This window comes from Eriocheir sinensis, unplaced genomic scaffold (genome assembly GCF_024679095.1).
Source record: "Eriocheir sinensis breed Jianghai 21 unplaced genomic scaffold, ASM2467909v1 Scaffold232, whole genome shotgun sequence".
NCBI classification, from domain to species: Eukaryota; Metazoa; Arthropoda; class Malacostraca; order Decapoda; family Varunidae; genus Eriocheir; species Eriocheir sinensis.
The window spans coordinates 322,327-335,763 of NW_026111535.1; the positions used below are offsets into that span (position 1 = coordinate 322,327).

General features: G+C 41.8%; 1 protein-coding gene across 12 annotated transcripts in view; it reads left to right on the top strand.

Moving 5' to 3' along the window:
* Window positions 1–499: 499 nt before the first annotated feature.
* The window catches only part of LOC126991052 (uncharacterized), a 79,652-nt gene continuing 66,714 nt past the window's right edge, over window positions 500–13,437 (top strand). Inside the window, exon 1 of one of the 12 annotated variants that reach the window (XM_050849748.1) lies at window positions 500–773. The gene's annotated coding sequence lies outside the window, so the exon portion shown is untranslated. Of the gene's footprint in view, window positions 774–13,083; window positions 13,349–13,437 lie in introns of those variants that run through there. The other 11 variants (XM_050849747.1, XM_050849743.1, XM_050849744.1 and 8 more) reach the window with 11 other exon arrangements.

Below are 13,437 nucleotides of genomic sequence, written 5' to 3' on the forward strand. Positions count from 1 at the left end.
ACTTGAACTCTTTCAAGAGGAGGGTATCAGGACACCTCTCCTCCCGAAACTGACTTATCTTTCGGCCACCTCTTTGGATTCTTTTTAGGAGCAGCGAGTAGCGGGCTTTTTTTTTTTATTAATGTTTACTTTTTTGTGCCCTTGAGCTGTCTCCTTTGCTGTAAAAAAAAAAAAAATAAAAAAAAAAATCAGTGCATTCAGTCAGTTACTTATTCAGTCAGCCAGTCAGTGACAGTCAGTCCATCCGTTAAGAAAGTCAGTCAGTCACACACACACACACACACACACACACACACACACACACACACACACAGAGAGAGAGAGAGAGAGAGAGAGAGAGAGAGAGAGAGAGAGAGAGAGAGAGAGAGAGAGAGAGAGAGAGAGAGAGAGAGAGAGAGAGAGAGAGAGAGAGAGAGAGAGAGAGAGAGAGAGAGAGAGAATTATAGAAGCCATGAAGAGTTTTCTGGCAAAGATGTGGTATGCAAGAAATAGGGAATTGGAAGATTTGTAATGGATACTGCTTGTGTTGTTTTATTTATTACAGGTTGTGCCGATACGAAGGCATGACTCTCCAACGGGTCACCTGTACAGCAAGAGCAAGAGCAAGACCGCCATCCCGCCTCGGCCACTCAGCCCGCCCCAAGGCTCCCTCCATGGCCTCCTGCAGGGCTTGAGGTGGTCAGGCTCCCCACAGTGCTGCCCCTCGCAGTGCCAGGGCAGTGCCACACCTGTAATCTGCGGCGCCATGCCAGGACTGAGGGCGCCGCTGGACTGTGAGTGTTTGACCTTATTTTGAAGCTACTATTTGACCATCGCGGGAATTATTACACGTTTCATTAGGCTTCATTAATGAATGAGTGCCTCAAGTCATTGTTTTGGCTCTGGGGTGCCGCACATAACCTATTCCCAAAGTTTAAAAAGGAGGTCAATCAGGTCACCAAATTACTCCAGAATCACACCCAACACTCACTGAATTGCTCCAGAATCACACCTAACACATTGAATTCCTCCAGAATCACACCCAACACACCGAATTACTCAACAATCACAACCAACACACACTGAATTGCTCCAGAATCATACCCAACACACTGAATTACTCTAGAATCACACCCAACACACACTCAAACACACATCATTGCCAGTTAGCTTGTGGACTGATTCTGGATCTATATTATAATGCGGCGGGCAGCTGTCAGTTGCATGAAACGCATATTTGTGTTGGCTGTTCGGGAGACCGGGGAGCCGAGTGTGCAGGGGAGGGAAGTGAAGGAAGTGTAATTGTTAGTGTTGGTGTGTCGTGTTGACAAGTGAGTGTGTATTGCTTTTCTGACTGAGTCTATTGTACCGCAGTCTGTAGAGGGAGGCTGTTCCAGTGGTGTATGGTGCGTGGAAAGTTACTTGTTACTTGTTACTTGTGCTTCTTATTTATCTGGTCCCACTTCCGCCGAAGTGCTCTGCAGGACCCACATATTTAATTCATTAAATTTTCAATATTGATCACAACTTTTATGCCATGTTAATTGTCAATGTTTCCATGTCAAACCATCAGAGAACAGAAATGTTTTTAGTTCTTTCTTAAATTTGGAGATATCCTTTGTTCTTCTAATGTCACACTACTGCTTGTATGCGTCAGTGTTAGTGTCATATGTTTGGTGTTTATGGATGTGTGTGTTACTCAGTACGTTGGCTGTTAGCGCTGTGTAGGCTAGGTACGTGAGTGGGTCAATGGGAGTGTTTGTGATTTCGTACATAAGTCTGTGTGCTTGTGAAGAGATTTTTTTTGGCCGATGACCTAGCCTAACCTATTATCTATATCTATTATCAGGTGTCGAATAGGGAATAAATCGGTTCAGTAATTTCCGTGGTGATAATTAAAGGGGGATAAGGTTGATGGTAATGGGGCGGGCTAATGGGAGTAGGTGGAATACGGACATGGCTTCTTTTTTTTTATATATAAATAGCCTAATAATATACATCGCAAAATGAAAATAAATCCATTAGCGTTAATCGTAAAGCAATTCTGAAAGTACCATTCGATTCGGCGGACGTTTCTGCATGGGGTAGGTTCCCATTTCAAAGGTCTTACTAAAAACTAAGCGATAAAATTCATCTTCTCTTGTTTTTCGCAAAGGGGACCATACCCCCTAACAATGTCAATTTTGCCTGGGGCGTTGATTTCAGGCCATGAACGGCTTCCTCTTCCTTTTCTACATAAGATGAAATGCCTCTGGGAAATAGAAAAAGGAATAAAAGCGGGTTTTTTTCTGTAAATCAAAAACATAACCGAACATTCCTGATACTTTTATGCAAATATAAGAAGAATTTTTTTTTTTTTTTAAGGCGAAGGGTGCAAGGGGACTTAAGAACATTAGTTTTTTATCTTAGAGCAATTCTAAGTGTACCATTCGATTTGTCGGGGTTTTCTGCATCGATTAGGTACCCTTTCCAAAGTTCAGAGTAAAAACTAAGCGAGAAATATCACATTTTCCATACACGTCGACACAACACCCATACTTATGGATTGCTGTTCCCTTAGCCTAGCCTAACTCGATTTCACGAGTTAGGTTAGAGTAAGAAAACAGCAATTCATAAGATTGGGTGTTGTTTGATGGGTCAAAAGAAGAAGAGGAAGAAAACTTTTTTCCGCGATGCAGTGGTTACCGTGCATAGCTCCGCTATAAGGACTCAAGAGGAGGAAGAAGATCTAGATGCTAAAATTCGGAAATAGGTCATATGGGGTGTCGAGTAGGGGTTAATGGGGTCAGTAAATTGCGTGGTGATAATTAGAGGGGATGGGGGTTCATAATAATGTGGAGGGGGCTAATGGGAGTAGGTGGAATTCGTAATTAGGTCATATTCGGTATCGAATAAGGGGTAAATGGTATCAATAAATTGCTTGGTGATAATTAAAGGGGGCGGGGGCTAATGGTAATTGGGGGGGGGCTAATGGGAGAAGGTGACCCTCGAAAATAGGTCATGTGAGGTGTCGAATGCTGGGTAAATGGGGTCAGTAAATTGCGTGGTCATAATCAGAGGTGGCGGGGTTAAGGGTAAGGGGGGGGGGGGCTATTTGGAGTAGGTGGAATTGGTAATTAGGTCATGTTCGGTGTCGAATAGGGAGTAAATGGGGTCAGTAAATTGCGTGGTGATAATTAAAGGGGGCGGCGGTGAAAAGTAATGGGGGGGCTAATGGGAATAGGTGTAATTCGAAAATAAATCATGTCAGGTGTCGAATAGGGAATAAATCGGGTCAGTAATTTGCGTGGTGATAATTAAAGGGGGATGAGGTTGATCGTAATGTGGGGGGCTAATGGGAGTACGTGGAATACGGAAATGGCTTCATTTTTTTTTTTTTTTTAAATAGCCTTAAAAAATACATCGTAAAATAACAATAACTCCATTAGCGTTCATCGTAAAGCAATTTTGAAAGTACCATTCGATTCGGCGGACGTTTCTGCATGGGGTTGGTGCCCTTTTCAAAGTTCATACTAAAAACTTTGCGATAAAATTTTTCTTTTCTTGTTTTTCGCGAAGGGGACCATACCCCCAAACACCGCTAATTTTTACTGGGGCGTTGATTTCAGGCCATCAACGGCTTCCTCATCCTTTTCTACATAAGAAAAAGGAATAAAAGCGGTTTTTTCTGTAAATCAAAAAAATCCCAGAACATTCCTGATAGTTATATGCAAATGTATCCGTTAGTTTTTATCTTAAAGCAATTCTGAGTGTCCCATTCGATTCGTCGGAATTTTATGCATCGATTAGATACGCTTTGCAAAGTTCAGATTAAAAACTAAGCTAGAAATATCACATTTTTTATACATGTCGACACAACACCTAAACTTATGAATTGCTGTTCCATTAGCTTAACCTAACTCGATTTCACGAGTTAGGTTAGAGTAAGAAAACAACAATTCAGAAGATTGGGTGTTGAGGGAAGGGTCAAAAGAAGAAGAAAAAGACCTTGCTCCGCGATACACTGGTTACCGTACATAGTTCCGTTATAAGGCCTCAAGAAGAGAAAGAAGATCTAGCGGCTAGAATTCGGAAATAGGTCATATGTGGTGTCGAGTAGGGGGTTAATGGGGTCAGTAAATTGTTTGGTGATAATTAGATAGGGCGGGGATTAATAATAAAGGGGGGGGGCTAATGGGAGAAGGTGGATTTCGTAATTAGGTCATATTCGGTTGCGAATAAGGGTAAATGGGGTCAGTAAATTGCGTGCTGATAATTAAAGGGGGCGGGGGTTAAGGGTAAATAGGGGAGGCTAATGGGAGAAGGTGAAACTCGAAAATAGGTCATGTCAGGTGTCGAATACTGGTTAAATGGGGTCAGCAAATTGCTTGGTGATAATCAGAGGGGGCGGGGGGTTAGGATAAGGTGGGGGGCTATTTTGAGTAGGTGGAATTCGTAATTAGGTCATGTCAGGCGTCGAATAGGGAATAAATCGGGTCAGTAAATTTCGTGTTGATAATTAAAGGGGGCGGTGGTGAAAAGTAATTTGGGGGGGGCGGCTAATGGGAATAGGTGGAATTCGAAAATAGGTCATGTCAGGCGTCGAATAGGGAATAAATCGGGTCAGTAGTTTGCGTGGTGATAATTAAAGGGGGATGAGGTTGATCGTAATGTGGGGGGCTAATGGGAGTAGGTGGAATATGGAAATGGCTTCATTTTATTTTATTTTTATAAAAATAGCCTAATAATATACATCGTAAAATGATAATAACTCCATTAGCGTTCATCGTAAAGCAATTGTGAAGGTACCGTTCGATTCCGCGGACGTTTCTGCATGGGGTAGGTGCCCATTTCAAAGTTCATACTAAAAACTAAGCGATAAAATTCATCTTTTCTTGTTTTTCGCAGAGGGGACCATACCCCCAAACACCGTTAATTTTGCCCGGAGCGTTGATTTCAGGCCATGAACGGCTTCCTCATCCTTTTCTACATAAGATGAAATGCCTCTGGGAAATAGAAAAAGGAATAAAAGCCCTTTTTTTCTGTAAATCAAAAAAATCCCCGAACATTCCTGATAGTTATATGCAAATATATCCGTTAGTTTTTATCTTAGAGCAATTCTAAGTGTACCCTTCGATTCGTCGGAGTTTTCTGCATCGATTAGGTACCCTTTGCAAAGTTCAGAGTAAAAACTAAGCGAGAAATATCACATTTTCCATACACGTCGACACAACACCCATACTTATGAATTGCTGTTCCTTTAGTGTAACCTAATTCGATTTCACGAGTTAGGTTAGAGTAAGAAAACAGCAATTCATAAGATTGGGTGTTGTGTGATGGGTCAAAAGATGAAGAGGAGGAAGACCTTGCCCCACAATGCAGTGGTTACTGTGTATAGCTCCGATATAAGGCCTCAAGAAGAGAAAGAGGATCTAGATGCTAGAGTTCGGAAAAGGTCATATGGGCTGTCGAGTAGGGGTTTAATGGGGTCAGTAAATTGCGTGGTGATAATTAGATAGGGCGGAAGTTCATGATAATGTGGGGGGGGGGGGCTAATGGGAGTAATTGGAATTCGTAATTAGGTCTTGTTCGGTATCGAATAAGGGGTAAATGGGGTCAGTAAATTGCGTGGTGATAATTAAAGGGGGCGGGGGTTAACGGTAATTGGGGGGGGCTAATGGGAATATGTAAAACTCAAAAATAGGTCATGGGAGGTGTCGAATACTGGGTAAATGGGGTCAGTAAATTGTGGGGTAATGATCAGAGGGGGCGGGGGTTAGGATAAGGGGAGGGGGCTATTGGGAGTAGGTGTAATTCGTAATTAGGTCATGTTCGGTGTCGAATAGGGAGTAAATGGGGCCAGTAAATTGCGTGGTGATAATTAAAGGGGGTGGGGATGAAAAGTAAAGGCGGGGATAGGTGGAATTCGAGAATAGGTAATCTCAGGTGTCGAATAGGGAGTAAATCGGGTCAGTAATATGCGTGGTGATAATTAACGGGGGATGAGGGTGATGGTAATGGGGGGGGGGCTAATGGGAGTAGGTGGAATACGGAATTGGCCTCATTTTATTTCTTTTATATAAAAATAGTCTAATGAAATACACCGTAAAATTACAATAAATCCATTACCGTTCTTCGTAAAGCAATTCTGAAAGTACCATTTGAATCGGCGGACGTTTATGCATGGGGTAGGTGCCCATTTCAATGTTCATACATAAAACTAAGCGATAAAATTCATCTTTTCTTGTTTTTCGCAGAGGGGACCATACCCCCAAACACCGTTAATTTTGCCCGGGGCGTTGATTTCAGGCCATAAACGGCTTCCTCATCCTTTTCTACATAAGGTGAAATGCCTCTGGGAAATAGAAAAAAGAATAAAAGCGTTTTTTTTCTGTAAATCAAAAACATAACCGAACATTCCTGATACTTTTATGCAAATATATCCGTTAGTTGTTATCTTAAAGCAATTCTGAGTGTACCATTCGATTCGCCGGAGGTTTCAGCATCGATTAGGTACCCTTTGCAAAGTTCTGAGTAAAAACTAAGCGAGAAATATCACATTTTCCATACACGTCGACACAACACCCATCCTTATGAATTGCTGATCCATTAGTCTAACCTAACTCGATTTCACGTGTTAGGTTAGAGTAAGAAAACAGCAATTCATAAGATTGGGTGTTGTGTGATGGGTTAAAAGAAGAAGAGGAAGAAGATCTTCCTCCGCGATGTAGTGGTTACCGTGCATAGCTCCTTTATAAGGCCTCAAGAAGATAAAAAAAATCTAGATGCTAGAATTCGGAAATAGGCCATATGGGGTGTCGAGTAGGGGTTAATGGGGTCAGTATATTGCGTGGTGATAATTAGAGGGGATGGGGGTTCATGATAATGTGGGGGGGGACTAATGTGAGTAGCTGGAATTCGTAATTAGGTCATATTCGGTATCGAATAAGGGGTAAATGGGGTCAAATGGCGTTGTGATAATTAGAGGGGGCGGGGGTTCATGATAATGTGTGGGGGGGGGCTAATAGGAGTAGGTGGAATTCGTAATTAGGTCATGTTCGGTATCGAATAAGGGGTAAATTAGGTCATTAAATTGCATGGTGATATTTAAAGGGGGCGGGGGTTAACGGTAATGGGGGGGGGGGGGTTAATGGGAGTATGTAAAACTCGAAAATAGGTCATGTGAGGTGTCGAATACTGGTTAAATGGGGTCAGTAAATTGTGTGGTGATAATCAGAGGGGGCGAGAGGTTAGGGTAAGTAGGGGGTGCTATTGGGAGTAGGTGGAATTCGTAATTAGGTCATGTTCGGAGTCGAATAGTGGGTAAATGGGGTCAGTAAATTGCGTGGTGATAATTAAAGGGGGCGGGGGTGAAAAGTAATTGGGGGGCTAATGGGATGGGGTGGAGTTCGAAAATAGGTCATGTCAGGTGTCGAATAGGGATTAAATCTCGTCAGTAATTTACGTGGTGATAATTAAGGGTGTGATGAGGTTGATGGTAATGGGGGAGGGCTAATGGGAGTAGGTGGAATACGGAAATGGCTTCATTTTATTTTTTTTATATAAAAATAGCCTAATAAAATACATCGTAAAATGATAATAACTCCATTAGCGTTCATCGTAAAGCAATTCTGAAAGTATCATTTGATTCGGCGGACGTTTCTGCATGGGGTAGGTGCCCATTTCAAAGTTCATACTAAAAACTAAGCGATAAAATTCATCTTTTCTTGTTTTTCGCAAAGGGGACCATACCCCCAAACACCGTTAATTTTGCCTGGGGCGTTGATTTCAGGCCATGAACGGCTTCCTCATCCTTTTCTACATAAGATGAAATGCCTCTGGGAAATAGAAAAAGGAATAAAAGCGTTTTTTCTGCAAATCAAAAAAATCCCCGAACATTCCTGATAGTTATATGCAAATATATCCGTTAGTTTTTATCTTAAAGCAATTCTGAGTGTACCATTCGATTCGTCGGAGTTTTCAGCATCGATTAGGTACCCTTTGCAAAGTTCAGAGTAAAAACTAACCGAGAAATATCACATTTAGTTAGGTTAGAGTAAGAAAACAGCAATTCATAAGATTGGGTGTTGTGTGATGGGTCAAAAGAAGAAGAGGAAGAAGACCTTGCTCAGCGATGCAGTGGTTACCGTGCATAGCTCCGTTATAAGGCCTCAAGAAGAGAAAGAGGATCTACATGCTAGAATTCGGAAATAGGTCATATGGGGTGTCGAGTAGGGGGTTAAAGGGGGCAGTAAATTGCGTGGTGATAATTAGATAGCGGGGGGGTTCATGATAATGTGTGGGGAGGCTAATGGGAGTACGTGAAATTCGGAATTGGGTCATCTGAGGTGTCGAATAGGGAATAAATCGGGTCAGTAATTTTCGTGGTGATAATTAAAAGGGGATGAGGTTGATCGTAATGTGGGGGGCTAATGGGAGTACTTGGATTATGGAAATGGATTCTTTTTATTTTTTTATATAAAAATAGCCTAAGAAATAGATCGTAAAATGACAATAACTCCATTACCGTTCTTTGTAAAGCAATTCTGAAAGTACCATTTGAATCGGCGGATGTTTCTGCATGGGGTAGGTGCCCATTTCAAAGCTCATACTAAAAACTAAGCGATAAAATTGATCTTCTCTTGTTTTTCACACAGGGGACCATAACCCCAAACACCTTTAATTTTGCCTGGGGCATTGATTTCAGGCCATGAACGGCTTTCTCATCCTTTTCTACATAAGATGAAATGCCTCTGGGAAATAGAAAAAGGAATAAAAGCGGGTTTTTTTTCTGTAAATAAAAAAATAACCGAACATTCTTGATACTTTTATGCAAATATATCCGTTAGTTTTTATCTTAGAGCAATTCTGAGTGTACCATTCGATTCGTTGGAGTTTTCTGCATCGATTAGGTACCCTTTGCAAAGTTCAGAGTAAATACTAAGCGAGAAATATCACATTTTCCATATATATAGACACAACACCATAACTTATGAATTGCTGTTTCCTTACTCGAGTTAGGTTAGTGTAAGAAAACAGCAATTCATAAGATTGGGTGTTTTGTGATGGGTCAAAAGAAGAAGAGGAGGAAGACCTTGCTCCGCGATACAGTGGTTACCGTGAATAGCTCCGTTATAAGGCCTTTAGAAGAGAAAAAAGATCTAGATGCTAGAATTTGGAGATAGGTTATATGTGGTGTCGAGTAGGGGGTTAATGGGGTCAGTAAATTGCGTGGTGATAATTACAGGGTGCGGGAGTCCATGATAAGGGGGGGCGGGGGCTAATGGGAATAGGTGTATTTCGTAATTAGGTCATGTTCGGTATCGAATAACTGGTAAATGAGATCAGTAAATTGCGTGGTAATAATTAAAGAGGGCGGGGGTTAACGGTAATGGGGGAGGGGCTAGTTGGAGTACGTGAAACTCTAAAAAAGGTCATGAGAGGTCTCGAATACTGGGTAGATGGGGTCAGTAAATTGCGTGGTGATAATCAGAGGGGGCGGGAGGTAAGGGTAAGGATTGGAGGCTATTGGGAGTAGGTGGAATTCGTAATTAGGTCTTGTTCGGTGTCGAATAGGGAGTAAATGGGGTCAGTAAATTGCGTGGTGATAATTAAAGGGGGCGGGGGTGAGAAGTAATGGGTGTGGGGCTAATGGGAGTAGGTGAAATTCGGATATAGGTCATATGAGGTGTCGAATAGGGAATAAATCGGGTCAGTAATTTGCGTGGTGATAATTAAAGGGGGATGAGGTTGATGGTAACGGGGGGGGGGGCTAATGGGAGTAGGTGGAATACGGAAATGGCTTCATTTTATTTTTCTATATAAAAATAGCCTAATAAAATACATCGTAAAATGACAATAACTCCATTACCATTCTTCGTAAAGCAATTCTGAAAGTACCATTTGAATCGGAGGACGTTTATGCATGGGGTAGGTGCCCATTTTAAATTCAGACTACAAACTAAGCGATAAAATTCAACTTTTTTTGTTTTCCCATAGGGGACCATACCCCCAAACACCGTTAATTTTGCCCTGAGCGTTGCTTTCAGGCCATGAACGGCTTCCTCATCCTTTTCTACATAAGATGAAATGCCTCTGGGAAATATAAAAAAGAATAAAAGTGGTTTTTTTCTGTAAATCAAAAAAATCCCCGAACATTCCTGATACTTATATGCAAATATATCCGTTAGTTGTTATCTTAAAGCAATTGTGAGTGTACCATTCGATTCGTCGGAGTTTTCAGCATCGATTAGGTAGCGTTTGCAAAGTTCAGAGTAAAAACTAAGCGAGAAATATCACATTTTCCGTACATGTCGACACAACACCCAAGCTTATGAAATGCTGTTCCCTTATTTTAAAACCTAACTCGATTTCACGAGTTAGATTAGAGTAAGAAAACAGCAATTCATAAGATTGGGTGTTGTGTAATGGGTCAAAAGAAGAAGAAGAAGGAGAAGACCTTGCTCCGCGATGCAGTGGTTACCGTGCATAGCTCCGTTATAAGGCCTCAAGAAGAAAAGGAAGATCTAGATGCTAGAATTCGGAAATAGGTAATATGGGGTGTCGAGTAGGGGGTAAATGGGGTCAATAAATTGCGTGGCGATAATTAGATGGGGTAGGAGTTTATGATAATGGGGGTGGGACTAATGGGGGTAGGTGGTATTCGTAATTAAGTCATGTTCGGTATCGAATCAGGGGTAAATGGGGTCAGTAAATTGCGTGGTAATAATTAAAGAGGGCGGGGGTTAACGGTAATGAGGAGGGGGCTAATGGCAGTAGGTGAAACTCGAAAAAAGTTCATGTGAGGTGTCGAATACTGAGTAGATGGGGTCAGTTAATTGCATGGTGATAAACAGAGGGGGCGGGGGGCTAGGGTAAGGGGGGGAGGCTATTGGGAGTATCTGGAATTCGTAGTTAGGTCATGTTCGGTGTCGAATAGTGAATAAATGGGGTCAGTAAATTGCGAGGTGATAATTAAAAAGGGCGGTGGTGAAAAGTAATGGTGGGGGCTAAAGAGAATAGGTGGAATTCGAAAATAGGTCATGTCAGGTGTCGAATAGTGAATAAATCTGGTCAGTAATTTGCGTGGTGATAATTAAAGGGGGATGAGGTTGATGATAATGGGGGGGGGGGCTAATGGGAGTAGGTGGAATACGGAAATGGCGTCATTTTATTTTTCTATATATAAATAGCCTAATAATATACATCGTAAAATGACAATAACTCCATTACCGTTCTTCGTAAAGCAATTCTGAAAGTACCATTCGATACGGCGGACGTTTCTGCATGGGGTAGGTGCCCATTTCAAAGTTCATACTAAAAACTAAGCGATAAAATTCATCTTTTCTTGTTTTTCGCAAAGGGGTCCATACCCCGATACACCGTTAATTTTGCCTGGGGCGTTGATATCAGGCCATGAACTGCTTCCTCATCCTTTTCTACATAAGATGAAATGCCTCTGGGAAATAGAAAAAGGAATAAAAGTTGTTTTTTTCTGTAAATCAAAAAAATCCCCGAACATTCCTGATAGTTATATGCAAATATACCCGTTAGTTTTTACTTTAGAGCAATTCTAAGTGTACCATTCGATTCGTCGGAGTTTTCTGCATCAATTAGGTACCCTTTCCAAAGTTCAGAGTAAAAACTAAGCGAGAAATATCACATTTTCCATACACGTCGACACAACACCGATACTTATGAATTGCTGTTCCATTAGCCTAACCTAACTCGATTTCACGAGGTAGGTTAGAGTAAGATGAAGAAGAAGAAGACCTTGCAGTGGTTACTGTGCATAGCTCCGTTATAAGGACTCAAGAAGAAGAAGGTCTAGATTTTAGAATTCGGAAATAGGTCATATGGGGTGTCGAGTAGGGGGTTAATGGGGTCAGTAAATTGCGTGGTGATAATTAGAGGGGGCGGAGGCACATGATAATGTGGGGGATGCTAATGGGAGTAATTGGAATTCGTATTTAGGTCATGTTTGGTATCGAAAAATGGGTAAATGGGATCAGTAAATTGCGTGGTGATAATTAAAGGAGGCGAGGGTTAACGGTAATTTGGGGGGGACTAATAGGAGTAGGTGAAACTCGAAAATATGTCATGTCAGGTGTCGAATAGGGATTAAATCGGGTCAGTAATTTACGTGGTGATAATTAAAGAGGGATGAGGTTGATGGTAATGAGTGGGGTCTAATGGGAATAGGTGGAATACGGATATGACTTCATTTTATTTTTTATTTAAAAATAGCCTAATAAAATGCATCGTAAAATGACAATAACTCCATTAGTGTTCATCGTAAAGCAATTCTGAAAGTACCGTTCGATTCGGCGGACGTTTCTGCATGGGGTACGTGCCCCTTTCAGAGTTCATACTAAAAAGTAAGCGATAAAAACCATCTTTTCTTGTTTTTCGCAAAGGGGACCATACCCCTAAACACCATTGATTTTGCCCGGTGCGTTGCTTTCAGGCCACGAACTGCTTCCTCTTCCTTTTCTACATAAGATGAAATGCCTCTGGGAAATAGAAAATGGAATAAAAGCGGTTTTTTTCTGTAAATTAACTACTACTACTACGTACTACTACTACTACGTATTATTACTACTACTATATACTACTACAGGTGTTATAAAGTGAAAACAGATGTCATTATGTTCAAAAAGTAGTTTATCATGACCTTTACATATCCAAGCATTGACCTCAAGTTTATAATATATTCGAGGTCAAGGTTGATGTGTGTAGTTTTCATGTAGGGACAAGCTGGCTAAGTACAGCTTGACCCCTGACCCCCAAGATGAGCTGACGCGCAGGAATAGTTATAAGTCTACCCTCGTAGGACAGCATTTTTGAGGATATCAGTGCATTCAGTCAGTCACTTATTCAGTCAGCCAGTCAGTGACAGTCAGTCCAACCGTTAAGAAAGTCAGTCAGTCTCTCTCTCTCCCACACACACACACACACACACACACACACACACACACACACACACACACACACACACACACACACACACACACACACACACACACACACACACACACACACACACACAGACAGACAATTATAGAAGCCATGAATAGTTTTCTGGCAAAGATGTGGTGTGCAAGAAATAGGGAATTGGAAGATTTGTAATGGATACTGCTTGTGTTGTTTTATTTATTACAGGTTGTGCCGATACGAAGGCATGACTCTCCAACGGGTCACCTGTACAGCAAGAGCAAGAGCAGGACCGCCAGCCCGCCTCGGCCCCTCAGCCCGCCCCAAAGCTCCCTCCATGGCCTCCTGCAGGGCTTGAGGTGTTCAGGCTCCCCACACTGCTGCCCCACGCAGTGCCAGGGCAGTGCCACACCTGTAATCTGCGACGCCATGCCCGGTTTGAGGGCGCCGCTAGACTGTGAGTGTTTGATCTTATTTTCAAGCTACTATTTGACCATTGCAGGAATTATTACACGTTTCATTAGTCGTAATTAATGAATGAGTGAC